Below are 16734 nucleotides of genomic sequence, written 5' to 3'. Positions count from 1 at the left end.
CAACGCCACTCACACCCACGCAGCGCCACTCACACCCACGCAGCGCCACTCACACCCACGCAGCGCCACTCACACCCACGCAGCACCACTCACACCCACGCAACGCCACTCGCACACGCAATGCCACTCGCACACGCAACGCCACTCGCACATGCAATGCCACTCGCACACGCAATGCCACTCGCACATGCAACGCCACTCGCACACGCAACGCCACTCGCACACGCAATGCCACCCTCACACGCAACACCACTCGCACACGCAACGCCACTCACACACGCAACGCCACTCACACACGCCACGCCACTCACACACGCAACGCCACTCACACACACAACGCCACTCACACACGCAACGATACTCACACACGCAACGCCACTCACACACACAACGCCACTCACACACGCAACGCCACTCACACACGCAACGCCACTCACACACACAACGCCACTCACACACGCAACGCCACTCACACACGCAACGCCACTCACACACGCAACGCCACTCAAACATGCAACGCCACTCACACACGCAACGCCACTCACACAGGCAACGCCACTCACACACGCAACGCCACTCACACACGCAACGCCACTCACACACGCAACGCCACTCACACACGCAACGCCACTTACACACGCAACGCCACTCACACACGCAACGCCACTCACACCCACGCAACGCCACTCACACACACGCAACGCCACTCACACCCACGCAGCGCCACTCACACCCACGCAGCGCCACTCACACCCACGCAGCGCCACTCACACCCACGCAGCACCACTCACACCCACGCAACGCCACTCGCACACGCAATGCCACTCGCACACGCAACGCCACTCGCACACGCAACGCCACTCGCACACGCAATGCCACTCGCACATGCAACGCCACTCGCACACGCAACGCCACTCGCACACGCAATGCCACCCTCACACGCAACACCACTCGCACACGCAACGCCACTCACACACGCAATGCCACTCACACACGCCACGCCACTCACACACGCAACGCCACTCACACACACAACGCCACTCACACACGCAACGCCACTCACACACGCAACGCCACACACACAACGCCACTCACACACGCAACGCCACTCACACACCCAACGCCACTCACACACGCAACGCCACTCACACACGCAACGCCACTCACACACGCAACGCCACTCACACACGCAACGCCACTCACACACCCAACGCCACTCACACACGCAACGCCACTCACACACGCAACGCCACTCACACACGCAATGCCACTCACACACACAATGCCACTCACACACACGCAACGCCACTCACACACACATAATGCCACTCACACACACGCAACGCCACTCACACACGCAACGCCACTCACACCCACGCAGCGCCACTCACACCCACGCAGCGCCACTCACACCCACGCAGCGCCACTCACACCCACGCAGCGCCACTCACACCCACGCAGCACCACTTTTACCCACAACGCCACTCACACCCACGCAAGCCCACTCTCACACATGCAACGCCACACTCACCCACGCAACACCACTCACACACGCAACGCTACTCACCCACGCAACAACACTCACACATGCAACGCCACTCACACACGCAACGCCACTCACACAGGCAACGCCACTCACACCCATGCAACGCCACTCACACCCACGCAACGCCACTCACACACACGCAACGCCACTCACACACACGCAACGCCACTCACACACATGCAACACCACTCACACCCACGCAGCGCCACTCACACCCACGCAGCGCCACTCACACCCACGCAGCGCCACTCACACCCACGCAACGCCACTCACACCCATGCAGCGCCACTCACACCCACGCAGCACCACTCACACCCATGCAGCACCACTCACACCCACGCAGCACCACTCACACCCACGCAAGCCCACTCTCACACACGGAGCGCCACACTCACCCACGCAACGCCACTCACACACACAACGTCACTCACCCACGCAACAACACTCACACACGCAACGCCACTCACACACGCAACACCACTCACACATGCAACGCCACTCACACACGCAACACCACTCACACATGCAACGCCACTCACACACGCAATGCCACTCACACACGCAACACAACTCACACACGCAACGCCACTCACACACGCAACGCCACTCACACACGCAACGCCACTCACACACGCAATGCCACTCACACATGCAACGCCACTCACACACGCAACGCCACTCACACACACGCAATGCCACTCACACACACGCAATGCCACTCACACACGCAATGCCACTCACACCCACGCAGCGCCACTCACACCCACGCAGCGCCACTCACACCCACGCAGCGCCACTCACACCCACGCAGCGCCACTCACACCCACGCAGCACCACTCACACCCACGCAGCACCACTTTTACCCACAATGCCACTCACACCCACGCAAGCCCACTCTCACACACGCAACGCCACACTCACCCACGCAACGCCACTCACACACGCAACGCCACTCACCCACGCAACAACACTCACACATGCAACGCCACTCACACACGCAACGCCACCCACACACGCAACGCCACTCACCCACGCAACGACACTCACTCAAAGCCACTCACACCCACGCAGTGCCACTTTCACACACACTGTGCAGTGCACAATAGGTCTCGCAGTAGGAAAGTTGGAGATATTGGTTTTGTAAATGACAAAGCCCTTTATGTTTTTAACATGCAAAATAAAAATAAAAGGCATTGTTATTTGCAATTGTAATAGCTCCAACATTCCTACTGCGAGACCTATTGGCAACGCCAGTGCTTGTTTTTATTTTGGGGTTGACTGTAAAGCCTCACTAGCCAGTAGGCCCAGGGGTAGTGAGTGGTGCACGGGCCTAGTCTTTCTGTAGGGTGTCTTGAATTTAAACATCATTGAGGGCATGGATGGCATTGGATTGTGGTGATTCTTGAGTGTTTTTTGACTTTTTGGGGCGTTGTTGGGGCCTGGCCATGTGGGTGGGAGCCATTTTGAGGCCTGGGACAGGCAGGGTCTGGCCATGTGGTGGGGGTCAAGGGGCCATTTTGACGCCAGGCAGTGTGCCCAGGCCTGCACCCAGTTTGCCTTGCTTTCAACCATTATGCCCAGGGGTACTCAGTGGTGCATGGGCCTAGTCTTTCTGTGGGGTGTCTTGAATTTAAACATCATTGAGGGCATGGATGGAATTGGATTGTGGTGATTTTTGAGTGTTTTTTGACTTTTTGGTGTGCATAACTGATGTTCGTTTGGCTTCCATTGCTTTTAGGTGCACAAGAGAACCACCAGTGCCGGGAAGAAGTCCTGCAGTGGTGTGTGCAGCACAACGTCATGTGACGTCACGTGTGGCCACAGACAAGACAACTCTGCAACTCGTGCAACTGCGGCCTGCTGTTCTGACATCACAAGAAGATGGCCCCAAAGAAAGTTGGCCGTAGCGCCTCCGTGAAAAAAGTTGCCAGTGCCACTGCCAGTAAGAAGAAGCAGAAGAAGCAAGTGGCACCAAAATTTACCAAGAAGGCTGGTGTGTCCACCGACACCTTTGTTGGGAAAAAAAACTACGCCTGCAGCAGCAGTGGGGTCCGCCGGGGACCAAGCTGGAAGCAGCACCTCCGCTTCATTGGGCTCAGTGCCACCATGCCAAGTTAGGTCCAAGAACATGAGTGCTGCTGTGGGAGCCACTTTGGTTGTTTAATCACCATTGACCAGTGATCTTTGCTCATCACAAGAAAGTACCATCCAATCAACGCCAGGTGTAGCTCAGCTGGCGAGTGTTCAACAACCACAGCCGCAACCACAAACACAGGTGCAATTAGTACAAGGGCAAGTACATGAGCAAGGAGAGGCACAAGGAGAGGCGCAAGGAGAGGTGCAAGGAGAGGCGCAAGGAGAGGCTCAAGGAGAGGCAGCATGGAGAGTTGCAGGGAGAGGTGCAACTAGAGGTTCATGGAGTGGCACAACTGCCTACAACTCTTGTTTCTCCAGAAGTAGGGGCACATCAGGAAATTGATATTCAAGAGGAGGTATCATCCGAGGAAGCCACTCCTGATGATGATCCATTGTCTTCCAGATCCCCAGCAAGAAAAAGGTCAAGGAGGGTTAATACTACTACTACAAGTTCTTCTTCAAGCCCCCTTAATTCTGATGACCTTGATCGTGATTGGAACCCAGCAATGCAGTCTGAGAATGAGTCACGCCATGAGCCGACAAAGTAGCTAAGCCTAAAAGGAAGGCTCCCGCAAAGCTTCGACTTATGAGTGATGACGACGAACAAGAAGTGGTGTCTTCTGCTGCTGATGAACAGTCTGATGACGACCCAGTCATCACAGTCCTCACTCCAGCCCCAGCGGGCATGCAGCAGACAAACATTTTGACCCTATCCCGAATGGCCGCTGAGTGGGATATGGACGGCGTGGCAATGGTACCACCACCGTTAACTACAACACCAACACGACCTACAGCTTCCATCTTTTTTAGTCAGAAGGGCCGGCATGGACCTCCATCCAGATCAACCTCAAGTAGTGGTGCTGTAAGTGAACAACAGAAACAAATTCAGCCACACCCAACCTCCAATTCATCTGGCATTGAAAGTCAAAGTAGCACCTCCACCACCAGCAGATATCACCAGTCCCCAGTTTGGGACTTCTTTACTGCTAGCGGAAAGGCAGAAAACATGGTTGTTTGTTCGATTTGTAAAGTATCCATTAGTCAGGGTAAGCTTGGTACCAACTATGGTACCGGAGGCCAGAGAGGTCATCTCAAACAACGCCACCCTATCCAGTGGTATACGCACCAGTAAGATCGATGAAGCCCAACAAAGTAGAACTGATCCAAATGTATCCATTCACATTGCATCTGATGCTGATGAGAGGCTGATTGTGCAGGGGGGAAGTCAAGAATCGAGCTACATTTTTTCTGGAACACCCAGTACCACTGGCAGCAGCACTGCAGTGGTAGCGCCCACACACTCTACCCCTGCAACATGTATGAGGCACACTAAGAGTCTGGGACAGACAGCAATGCAAAAAAGTCTATCAATGAGCCTATCTGGTTTGAAGTAAGCATCATCATCATCGTTGTCATCACGTAAAACGGTCCAGCCCACCATTAGAAGCATGTTTTGGTCGGAGGCGCCATTTGAAATCAACCACTTAATGGTACGTCTGTATAATGAAAAGCTGGCTAAAATGCTAGTGCTGGACCTTCTACCTTTTTCTTTTGTGGAAGGGGTGGGGTTTCTAGAATTAGTGGCGACAGTCTGCCCTAAATAGAAGGTTCCTAGCCGGTCCTATTTTGCCAGAGTTGCGGTTCCAGCACTACATCAAGATGTGCTGGAGGTGATTGGGGCAGCTTTGCAGAAGAGTGCTGTTCACACTATCTACTTGACAACAGACATGTGGACCAGTTGCCAAGCCCTTGATTACATGTGCATCACTGCACACTGGGTCTCTTTTGCAGGGGTTATAGACAAGTCAAGTGCAGTTGTTGACCTGGACACACTTTTTCAAGGTACTCGGAAACATGCAACATTAGCCATGTTTGCCATGGAGAAATCTCATACTCTAAACAACATTTTGGAAGAGTTTAACAGTAAGGTCCCTGAATGGCTGCAACCAAGAAATCGCATAGTTGGTTATGTTTCCACGGTTAATGGCAGTAATATAGTTAAGGCCATACAGCAAGGTGACTATTTCAGAGTGCAGTGTTTGGCGCATTCTATAAACCTGGTTGTGCAAGATTTCTTGAAAAATGAAAAGACAGTCAAGAAGTTACTGACCACCTGCCGAAGAATCTGCACACATTTCAGCCATTCTGTTAAGGCCCGGAAGGAGCTGAGGAGCATTCAACATGAACGTAAAGTGCCAGTCAAAGGACTCATCTAAGAGGTGGCAACACATTGGAATTCAACCTTTTACATGCTTGAGCGTCTGTCTGAGCAGTGCATGGTAATCACTGACTATGTCTTTCAACTCGGTTCTACTATGAAAGACATGAGGCTAGAGTTGGAGGAATGGAAGCTAGTTAAAAGCCTGAAAGACATGCTTCGTCCTTTTGAGGTCTTCACGCGTGAAGTCAGCAGGGAGGACTGTTCTTTGGGCAAAGCTATCCCATTGTTGGTCATGCTAGAGCACCAACTGAAAGCGGTGTCTTCAACGTTCAGAGATGTTGTTGTAAAAAAGCAAGACGCATATCAGTTGGTGGAGAGCTTATTAAGCCGCCTAGTTGCCAATGAAAGGCTTAAAAACATACATACAGAACAACATTACATTTGTGCCACTATTCTGTATCCACGGTACAAAAAGGCATTGGCCAGCAAAACATTCATTCCTTTTGATGAAGCAGTTGTTTCAAAGTGCAAACATTGGCTAGCTGTGTCAGCCACTCGGTTCGAAAAAGATCGGCAGAAAATTCAAGGAGCCGGCAGAAGTCCAACTGAATCACCAGGCCATCCGGCGTCAAGTTCCACTTCTGAATCTGTGGGCGAAGGGAGTCACTTTCCCTCACAGCCTCACTGCTCCATCAGGATTCAAGCAAGCCGGGCCGAAGAAGGCTGAAATGCCAGAAACCGGTCCCCGGTAGCTTGTCTCCTTTCTGGTGAAGAATTGGCTTGGTAGTTTAGTCTGCCCTGTTCCCATGATGCACTGGGCCAGGGACAGACTGATTTGCATATAGCCAGGTTCTGAGCTGGGATGGGGCAGTGAGATAAATAACGGTGATGGATCAAGCACTGATCTTTGGACTGGGTAAGAGTGGTCTGTTTAACTCAGACACTCTGTTCATCACCACCCCCTTTTCTAAATCGTTTTTGGCCACTATAGGTGTGGCAGGGTATACTCAGACATGAGTCCCTTTCTCACTGCTCCATCAGGATTCAAGCAAGCCGGGCCGAAGAAGGCTGAAATGCCAGAAACCGGTCCCCGGTAGCTTGTCTCCTTTCTGGTGAAGAATTGGCTTGGTAGTTTAGTCTGCCCTGTTCCCATGATGCACTGGGCCAGGGACAGACTGATTTGCATATAGCCAGGTTCTGAGCTGGGATGGGGCAGTGAGATAAATAACGGTGATGGATCAAGCCCTGATCTTTGGACTGGGTAAGAGTGGTCTGTTTAACTCAGACACTCTGTTCATCACCACCCCCTTTTCTAAATCGTTTTTGGCCACTATAGGTGTGGCAGGGTATACTCAGACATGAGTCCCTTTCTCACTGCTCCATCAGGATTCAAGCAAGCCGGGCCGAAGAAGGCTGAAATGCCAGAAACCGGTCCCCGGTAGCTTGTCTCCTTTCTGGTGAAGAATTGGCTTGGTAGTTTAGTCTGCCCTGTTCCCATGATGCACTGGGCCAGGGACAGACTGATTTGCATATAGCCAGGTTCTGAGCTGGGATGGGGCAGTGAGATAAATAACGGTGATGGATCAAGCCCTGATCTTTGGACTGGGTAAGAGTGGTCTGTTTAACTCAGACACTCTGTTCATCACCACCCCCTTTTCTAAATCGTTTTTGGCCACTATAGGTGAGGCAGGGTATAGTCAGACATGAGTCCCTTTCTCACTGCTCCATCAGGATTCAAGCAAGCCGGGCCGAAGAAGGCTGAAATGCCAGAAACCGGTCCCCGGTAGCTTTTCTCCTTTCTGGTGAAGAATTGGCTTGGTAGTTTAGTCTGCCCTGTTCCCATGATGCACTGGGCCAGGGACAGACTGATTTGCATATAGCCAGGTTCTGAGCTGGGATGGGGCAGTGAGATAAATAACGGTGATGGATCAAGCCCTGATCTTTGGGCTGGGTAAGAGTGGTCTGTTTAACTCAGACACTCTGTTCATCACCACCCCCTTTTCTAAATCGTTTTTGGCCACTATAGGTGTGGCAGGGTATACTCAGACATGAGTCCCTTTCTCACTGCTCCATCAGGATTCAAGCAAGCCGGGCCGAAGAAGGCTGAAATGCCAGAAACCGGTCCCCGGTAGCTTGTCTCCTTTCTGGTGAAGAATTGGCTTGGTAGTTTAGTCTGCCCTGTTCCCATGATGCACTGGGCCAGGGACAGACTGATTTGCATATAGCCAGGTTCTGAGCTGGGATGGGGCAGTGAGATAAATAAAGGTGATGGATCAAGCCCTGATCTTTGGACTGGGTAAGAGTGGTCTGTTTAACTCAGACACTCTGTTCATCACCACCCCCTTTTCTAAATCATTTTTGGCCACTATAGGTGTGGCAGGGTATACTCAGACATGAGTCCCTTTCTCACTGCTCCATCAGGATTCAAGCAAGCCGGGCCGAAGAAGGCTGAAATGCCAGAAACCGGTCCCCGGTAGCTTGTCTCCTTTCTAGTGAAGAATTGGCTTGGTAGTTTAGTCTGCCCTGTTCCCATGATGCACTGGGCCAGGGACAGACTGATTTGCATATAGCCAGGTTCTGAGCTGGGATGGGGCAGTGAGATAAATAACGGTGATGGATCAAGCCCTGATCTTTGGACTGGGTAAGAGTGGTCTGTTTAACTCAGACACTCTGTTCATCACCACCCCCTTTTCTAAATCGTTTTTGGCCACTATAGGTGTGGCAGGGTATACTCAGACATGAGTCCCTTTCTCACTGCTCCATCAGGATTCAAGCAAGCCGGGCCGAAGAAGGCTGAAATGCCAGAAACCGGTCCCCGGTAGCTTGTCTCCTTTCTGGTGAAGAATTGGCTTGGTAGTTTAGTCTGCCCTGTTCCCATGATGCACTGGGCCAGGGACAGACTGATTTGCATATAGCCAGGTTCTGAGCTGGGATGGGGCAGTGAGATAAATAACGGTGATGGATCAAGCCCTGATCTTTGGACTGGGTAAGAGTGGTCTGTTTAACTCAGACACTCTGTTCATCACCACCCCCTTTTCTAAATCGTTTTTGGCCACTATAGGTGTGGCAGGGTATACTCAGACATGAGTCCCTTTCTCACTGCTCCATCAGGATTTAAGCAAGCCGGGCCGAAGAAGGCTGAAATGCCAGAAACCGGTCCCCGGTAGCTTGTCTCCTTTCTGGTGAAGAATTGGCTTGGTAGTTTAGTCTGCCCTGTTCCCATGATGCACTGGGCCAGGGACAGACTGATTTGCATATAGCCAGGTTCTGAGCTGGGATGGGGCAGTGAGATAAATAACGGTGATGGATCAAGCCCTGATCTTTGGACTGGGTAAGAGTGGTCTGTTTAACTCAGACACTCTGTTCATCACCACCCCCTTTTCTAAATCGTTTTTGGCCACTATAGGTGTGGCAGGGTATACTCAGACATGAGTCCCTTTCTCACTGCTCCATCAGGATTCAAGCAAGCCAGGCCGAAGAAGGCTGAAATGCCAGAAACCGGTCCCCGGTAGCTTGTCTCCTTTCTGCTGAAGAATTGGCTTGGTAGTTTAGTCTGCCCTGTTCCCATGATGCACTGGGCCAGGGACAGACTGATTTGCATATAGCCAGGTTCTGAGCTGGGATGGGGCAGTGAGATAAATAACGGTGATGGATCAAGCCCTGATCTTTGGACTGGGTAAGAGTGGTCTGTTTAACTCAGACACTCTGTTCATCACCACCCCCTTTTCTAAATCGTTTTTGGCCACTATAGGTGTGGCAGGGTATACTCAGACATGAGTCCCTTTCTCACTGCTCCATCAGGATTCAAGCAAGCCTGGCCGAAGAAGGCTGAAATGCCAGAAACCGGTCCCCGGTAGCTTGTCTCCTTTCTGGTGAAGAATTGGCTTGGTAGTTTAGTCTGCCCTGTTCCCATGATGCACTGGGCCAGGGACAGACTGATTTGCATATAGCCAGGTTCTGAGCTGGGATGGGGCAGTGAGATAAATAACGGTGATGGATCAAGCCCTGATCTTTGGACTGGGTAAGAGTGGTCTGTTTAACTCAGACACTCTGTTCATCACCACCCCCTTTTCTAAATCGTTTTTGGCCACTATAGGTGTGGCAGGGTATACTCAGACATGAGTCCCTTTCTCACTGCTCCATCAGGATTCAAGCAAGCCGGGCCGAAGAAGGCTGAAATGCCAGAAACCGGTCCCCGGTAGCTTGTCTCCTTTCTGGTGAAGAATTGGCTTGGTAGTTTAGTCTGCCCTGTTCCCATGATGCACTGGGCCAGGGACAGACTGATTTGCATATAGCCAGGTTCTGAGCTGGGATGGGGCAGTGAGATAAATAACGGTGATGGATCAAGCCCTGATCTTTGGACTGGGTAAGAGTGGTATGTTTAACTCAGACACTCTGTTCATCACCACCCCCTTTTCTAAATCGTTTTTGGCCACTATAGGTGTGGCAGGGTATACTCAGACATGAGTCCCTTTCTCACTGCTCCATCAGGATTCAAGCGAGCCGGGCCGAAGAAGGCTGAAATGCCAGAAACCGTTCCCCGGTAGCTTGTCTCCTTTCTGGTGAAGAATTGGCTTGGTAGTTTAGTCTGCCCTGTTCCCATGATGCACTGGGCCAGGGACAGACTGATTTGCATATAGCCAGGTTCTGAGCTGGGATGGGGCAGTGAGATAAATAACGGTGATGGATCAAGCCCTGATCTTTGGACTGGGTAAGAGTGGTCTGTTTAACTCAGACACTCTGTTCATCACCACCCCCTTTTCTAAATCGTTTTTGGCCACTATAGGTGTGGCAGGGTATACTCAGACATGAGTCCCTTTCTTACTGCTCCATCAGGATTCAAGCAAGCCGGGCCGAAGAAGGCTGAAATGCCAGAAACCGGTCCCCGGTAGCTTGTCTCCTTTCTGGTGAAGAATTGGCTTGGTAGTTTAGTCTGCCCTGTTCCCATGATGCACTGGGCCAGGGACAGACTGATTTGCATATAGCCAGGTTGTGAGCTGGGATGGGGCAGTGAGATAAATAACGGTGATGGATCAAGCCCTGATCTTTGGACTGGGTAAGAGTGGTCTGTTTACCTCAGACACTCTGTTCATCACCACCCCCTTTTCTAAATCGTTTTTGGCCACTATAGGTGTGGCAGGGTATACTCAGACATGAGTCCCTTTCTCACTGCTCCATCAGGATTCAAGCAAGCCGGGCCGAAGAAGGTTGAAATGCCAGAAACCGGTCCCCGGTAGCTTGTCTCCTTTCTGGTGAAGAATTGGCTTGGTAGTTTAGTCTGCCCTGTTCCCATGATGCACTGGGCCAGGGACAGACTGATTTGCATATAGCCAGGTTCTGAGCTGGGATGGGGCAGTGAGATAAATAACGGTGATGGATCAAGCCCTGATCTTTGGACTGGGTAAGAGTGGTCTGTTTAACTCAGACACTCTGTTCATCACCACCCCCTTTTCTAAATCGTTTTTGGCCACTATAGGTGTGGCAGGGTATACTCAGACATGAGTCCCTTTCTCACTGCTCCATCAGGATTCAAGCAAGCCGGGCCGAAGAAGGCTGAAATGCCAGAAACTGGTCCCCGGTAGCTTGTCTCCTTTCTGGTGAAGAATTGGCTTGGTAGTTTAGTCTGCCCTGTTCCCATGATGCACTGGGCCAGGGACAGACTGATTTGCATATAGCCAGGTTCTGAGCTGGGATGGGGCAGTGAGATAAATAACGGTGATGGATCAAGCCCTGATCTTTGGACTGGGTAGAAATGGTCTGTTTAACTCAGACACTCTGTTCATCACCACCCCCTTTTCTAAATCGTTTTTGGCCACTATAGGTGTGGCAGGGTATACTCAGACATGAGTCCCTTTCTCACTGCTCCATCAGGATTCAAGCAAGCCGGGCCGAAGAAGGCTGAAATGCCAGAAACCGGTCCCCGGTAGCTTGTCTCCTTTCTGGTGAAGAATTGGCTTGGTAGTTTAGTCTGCCCTGTTCCCATGATGCACTGGGCCAGGGACAGACTGATTTGCATATAGCCAGGTTCTGAGCTGGGATGGGGCAGTGAGATAAATAACGGTGATGGATCAAGCCCTGATCTTTGGACTGGGAAAGAGTGGTCTGTTTAACTCAGATACTCTGTTCATCACCACCCCCTTTTCTAAATCGTTTTTGGCCACTATAGGTGTGGCAGGGTATACTCAGACATGAGTCCCTTTCTCACTGCTCCATCAGGATTCAAGCAAGCCGGGCCGAAGAAGGCTGAAATTCCAGAAACCGGTCCCCGGTAGCTTGTCTCCTTTCTGGTGAAGAATTGGCTTGGTAGTTTAGTCTGCCCTGTTCCCATGATGCACTGGGCCAGGGACAGACTGATTTGCATATAGCCAGGTTCTGAGCTGGGATGGGGCAGTGAGATAAATAACGGTGATGGATCAAGCCCTGATCTTTGGACTGGGTAAGAGTGGTCTGTTTAACTCAGACACTCTGTTCATCACCACACCCTTTTCTAAATCATTAACGACACCGGCAGCAACCGTATCATCATCCTCACCTGCACCAGGCCCAACCATAATATTGTCGGCAGCGGATTGGCTAACTCATCAAGATTTTGCTCATTCCAGTGCTACAAAGGCCACAGATGGTACGCAAAGTGGAGCAACCGTGGAGAACCTTGAGTCGATGGTGCAGGCCTATCTGGAAGACCCAACAGAGGTTTTTCTTAATAAGAACCCATTGCTGTATTGGTACAGGAAAATGGCTCTATGGCCACTGATCACGAACCTGGCAGTAAATTATTTGTCTTGCCCACTCACAAGAGTGTCTTCTGAATGTGTTTTCAGTGCTGCTGGTGCCATTGTAACTTCAAAAAGGACCCGCCTCTCAGCCAAAAATGTGGAGAGGTTAACACTGATCAAGATGAATCAGCACTTCATACCACCAGATTACAAAGTACGTGAATGCACGCAGGAAGAAGAGGACACCGACTTAAGCGACCGAAGTTCTTCTCTGTTAACTGACCTACTCCCGTCTCAATTCATGGAGTTTGAGGACGAGCTCTACTTCCCTGACACCGAGCCCTGAAAATGACTTCCTTTTTTCCTGTGTGTCTTTCTTTGTTTTGCAACTTTTACCACAACCAAACTCTAATTACCTAATCACAACAAGTCCATCAGCAGCACTGTCTTCATCTTATATTCCTTATTGATTTGAAGGTGCCACAGTCTGCATTCCTGAGGTTCACACGTTCACAACTCAATCATGCTCCTTTATACTCCTCCTTCAGACTCCCCCTATCCATTTCCCTCAAGGCAGATGGATGGATTACGACAAGTCCCCTCAAGTGGGACTGAAATTACTGACTGACTACATGCTTGCTGATTGCTGACAGTGTTACTTCTGATATTGACAGGAGAAGCTGCCCTGTGGGCCCTCACTTTCCGAAGAAGATGCGGACAAAAAGTAGAACAATGAATAATTGAGAAGATGGAATGCAGTGCACAGCAATGGCTGTCTGGCTCTGATGAAACCAATTGCTGTTTGTTTTTGTGAATGAAATGATGATTCATATGTCTTGCCTTAGTTATTATTTAATCTTTTACACAGTAATTGTAACTCATGTCAACAACTCTGTTTTTTTTACCTTGTTTAATTCAAATTGTACTTGAAATTCAGGGGCCAATATATTGCATTTCACAATATGCACAATGCCCTTGGAGCGGACTCACTTGTCAATATACCATGATGATTGATTAAATAATATATCCTTTTTCTTTACAGCACTCACTGGGATGGATGGATCATCAGCGTTGGTTTACTGAATGTTAGACGGACCGGGAGGGTCGGCCGAGATTACGGGGAGAGGTCTCCAGGGAGAGCCGTCTCCAACGACTGTACAGGTAAGTAACTTCCCCCCCACAGACGGACACCACACAAGATTGAAGGTTAACGAGACTTTATATGCAATTCTTAGGTTACGTCGCTATGATACAAGGAGGTCTGGACTCAGGGGTCCCCTCGGTTCTGATCTCTGGTTGAGGAGAAAGGGTAGCGGGACAGTCTTAGTTACCAATGAGTTAAATAGCTCTCAATCCTCGAGCTCGGCGTGGTTGCTGATCGGGCCGTGGAGGAGCCAAGCAGGTCCCGAGATGGATGAAGGATGGTCGACGGGCCGTGGAGAAGCCAAGCAGGTCCCGATGAAGATGATGGTTACAACGGTCCGCGGCCTCGCCAGCAGATCCGGACGACGGTGAAGAATGAAGGTTACGACGGCTGTGGCAGCGCCAACAGGCAGGACGATGGTGCACAGGACAGAGCTACGGCAGCGCCAGTAGTCCGTCCAGGATGAGTTCCTCTTACGTCTCTCGACTCCAAGATACAACTGACTTCCTGCTCTGGAGCTGTCCCAGTTATAGGGCTGGCGTGCTTTGATGTCCGGACCCTCGCACTTGGAGGTCGGGAGGTCCGGGATGAGGGAGTCCAGACACCCAGCAGGGGGGTGGAGCCAGCGCCCGGGGAGGCGATGGGCGAGCGGCACTGGGCGGGGGGAGAGCCATCGGCACCTCTCTCTCCCATTGACTTGCCAAGTAGCCCGCTCACCTCCTGGGTGGAGGGTGGTGCCGGATTGTCTGAGGCTGGGCTAGGCCCAGGGTTGAGGTCGATCGGGGGCCAGGCGGCCTCGTGGCGAGGCGTCCAAGATGGCGGCCCGGGCTGGGTGCATGGGCCGGCAGTGGATCGGACCCACGAGGTTATCATGTTCGAGGGCAGGGGTCCCTGAGGGGACGTAGGGCGTGCAATGGTGGTGTGTGGTGCTTGCGTGACTGGGCTCGGGCCTGGTCGAGCCGGGGGAGAGCGGCCCGTCATGTGGCCTGTCCAACATGCGTCCCCCCCAGCTGAAGGCGGGGAGAGTTACCCATCCTCTTGGGGACTCTCTTCGTCGAGGCGGAAAAACCGGGACAGGCCATCGGCGTTGGCGTGGTCGGACCCAGGCCGGTGTTCGACTGTGAAGTCCATACCTTGTAAGGAGATGGACCAGCGTAGCAATTCTGGGTTTTCCCCCCGCATATGCATCAACCACTGCAGGGGTCGGTGGTCAGTCTGCACCCGAAAGTGGGTGCCAAAAAGGTAGGGCCGGAGCTTCTTGAGGGCCCATACCACAGCGAAGGCTTCCCTCTCTATGGTGCTCCAGCGTTGTTCCCGGGGTAGGAGTCTCCGGCTGATGAAGGCCACCGGTTGATCGAGGCCTTCGGTGTTCACTTGGGACAGGACCGCCCCAATGCCCTGGTCGGAGGCGTCCGTCTGGACGACGAACTCCCGGCTGTAGTCTGGGGCCTGGAGCACAGGAGCGGAACACATGGCGGCCTTTAACTGTTCGAATGCCGCTTGACACTCTGGGGTCCAGTTCACCTTCTTGGGCTGATTTTTTGACGTGAGTTCGGTGAGAGGCCCCACGATGGTACCATAATCTTTCACGAACCTTCGGTAGTAGCCCGTGAGGCCCAGGAAGGCTCGCACCTCAGTTTGAGTGATAGGGGGTTGCCAGTTCTGGATGGCGGCAATTTTCAGCTGTAGGGGGGCCACTAGGCCGCTTCCCACCTGGTGTCCGAGGTAGGTCACCGACCCTTGTCCAATTTGGCATTTGCTGGCCTTGATCGTGAGGCCAGCTCGCTGAAGGGCTTGCAGCACTGCTTGGAGGTGGTGGAGGTGCTCGGTCCAATGGTGGCTGTACACAGCGATGTCGTCCAGGTAGGCGGCGCTGAACTCTTCGAGCCCCGCCAGGACCTGATTGACGAGCCGTTGGAACGTCGCTGGGGCGTTCTTCATGCCGAAGGGCATGACCGTAAAGTGATAGTGGCCATCGGGGGTGGAGAAGGCAGAGCGTTCTTGTGCTCGGGGTGTGAGGCCGATCTGCCAATAACCTGCCGTCAGGTCGAAGATGCTGAGGTAGCGGGCAGCGCCCATTCGGTCGACCAGTTCATCTGCCCGGGGGATGGGGTGTGCGTCCGTTCTGGTGACTTCATTCAGACCCCGGTAGTCGACACAGAACCGGAGTTCTGGTGTGGTCCCGGGGGCGGCTGCTTTGGGGACCAGTACGACCGGGCTGGCCCATGGACTGTCTGAGGGCTCGATGACCCCGAGCGTGAGCATCTTAGCTACTTCCGCCTGGATGCAGGCCCGTACCCGATCAGGTACGCGGTAGGCCCGGTGGCGGATAGGAGGGCTGTCTCCGGTGTCCACATCGTGCACACACCAGGAAGTGACACCCGGGGTGAGGGAGAACAGACTGGCGAACCGTGATAGGAGGGCTTGGCACTCTTGCCGTTGTTCTCTGGTGAGGGTCTCCGAGAGTCGGACCCCATCCACGGAGCCGTCTTGCTCCTGGGTCCGCAAGAGGTCAGGGAGAGGCTCGGAGTCGTCTTCAACCCCATTGTCTGTGGCCATCAAGAGGCTGAGTTCTGTTCGTGCAAAGTGGGGTTTCAGTCTGTTGGTGTGGAGGACTCGGAGCGGATTCCGGGCGGACTCCATATCGATCAGATAGGTGGCAGGACCCTTGCGCTCGATTACCTTGAAGGGTCCCGTCCATTTGTCTTGGAGAGCGCACGGTTCGGTGGGGGACATTACCCAGACCTGTTGCCCCGGCTCGAATTCAATGGATGAGGCGTTCTGGTCATACCATTTCTTCATGTCCTCTTGACTGGCCTCTAGGTTGGCTTTTGCGAGGTCTCTGAACCGCCGGGACTGGTTGCGGAGGGTGAGGAGGTACCGGAAGACATCTGGAGGACTCTTGGCCGGAGGCATCTCCCAGCCTTCTTTGATCAGGCTGAGTGGCCCCCGTACTGGGTGCCCATAGAGCAGCTCGAAGGGGCTGAAGCCTAGGGACTTCTGTGGGACCTCTCGGTAGGCGAAGAGGAGG

The sequence above is a fragment of the Lissotriton vulgaris genome, chromosome 3_1, assembly GCF_964263255.1.
Source record: "Lissotriton vulgaris chromosome 3_1, aLisVul1.2, whole genome shotgun sequence".
In the NCBI taxonomy this organism is placed as follows: domain Eukaryota; kingdom Metazoa; phylum Chordata; class Amphibia; order Caudata; family Salamandridae; genus Lissotriton; species Lissotriton vulgaris.
This window is presented reverse-complemented; position numbering follows the sequence as displayed.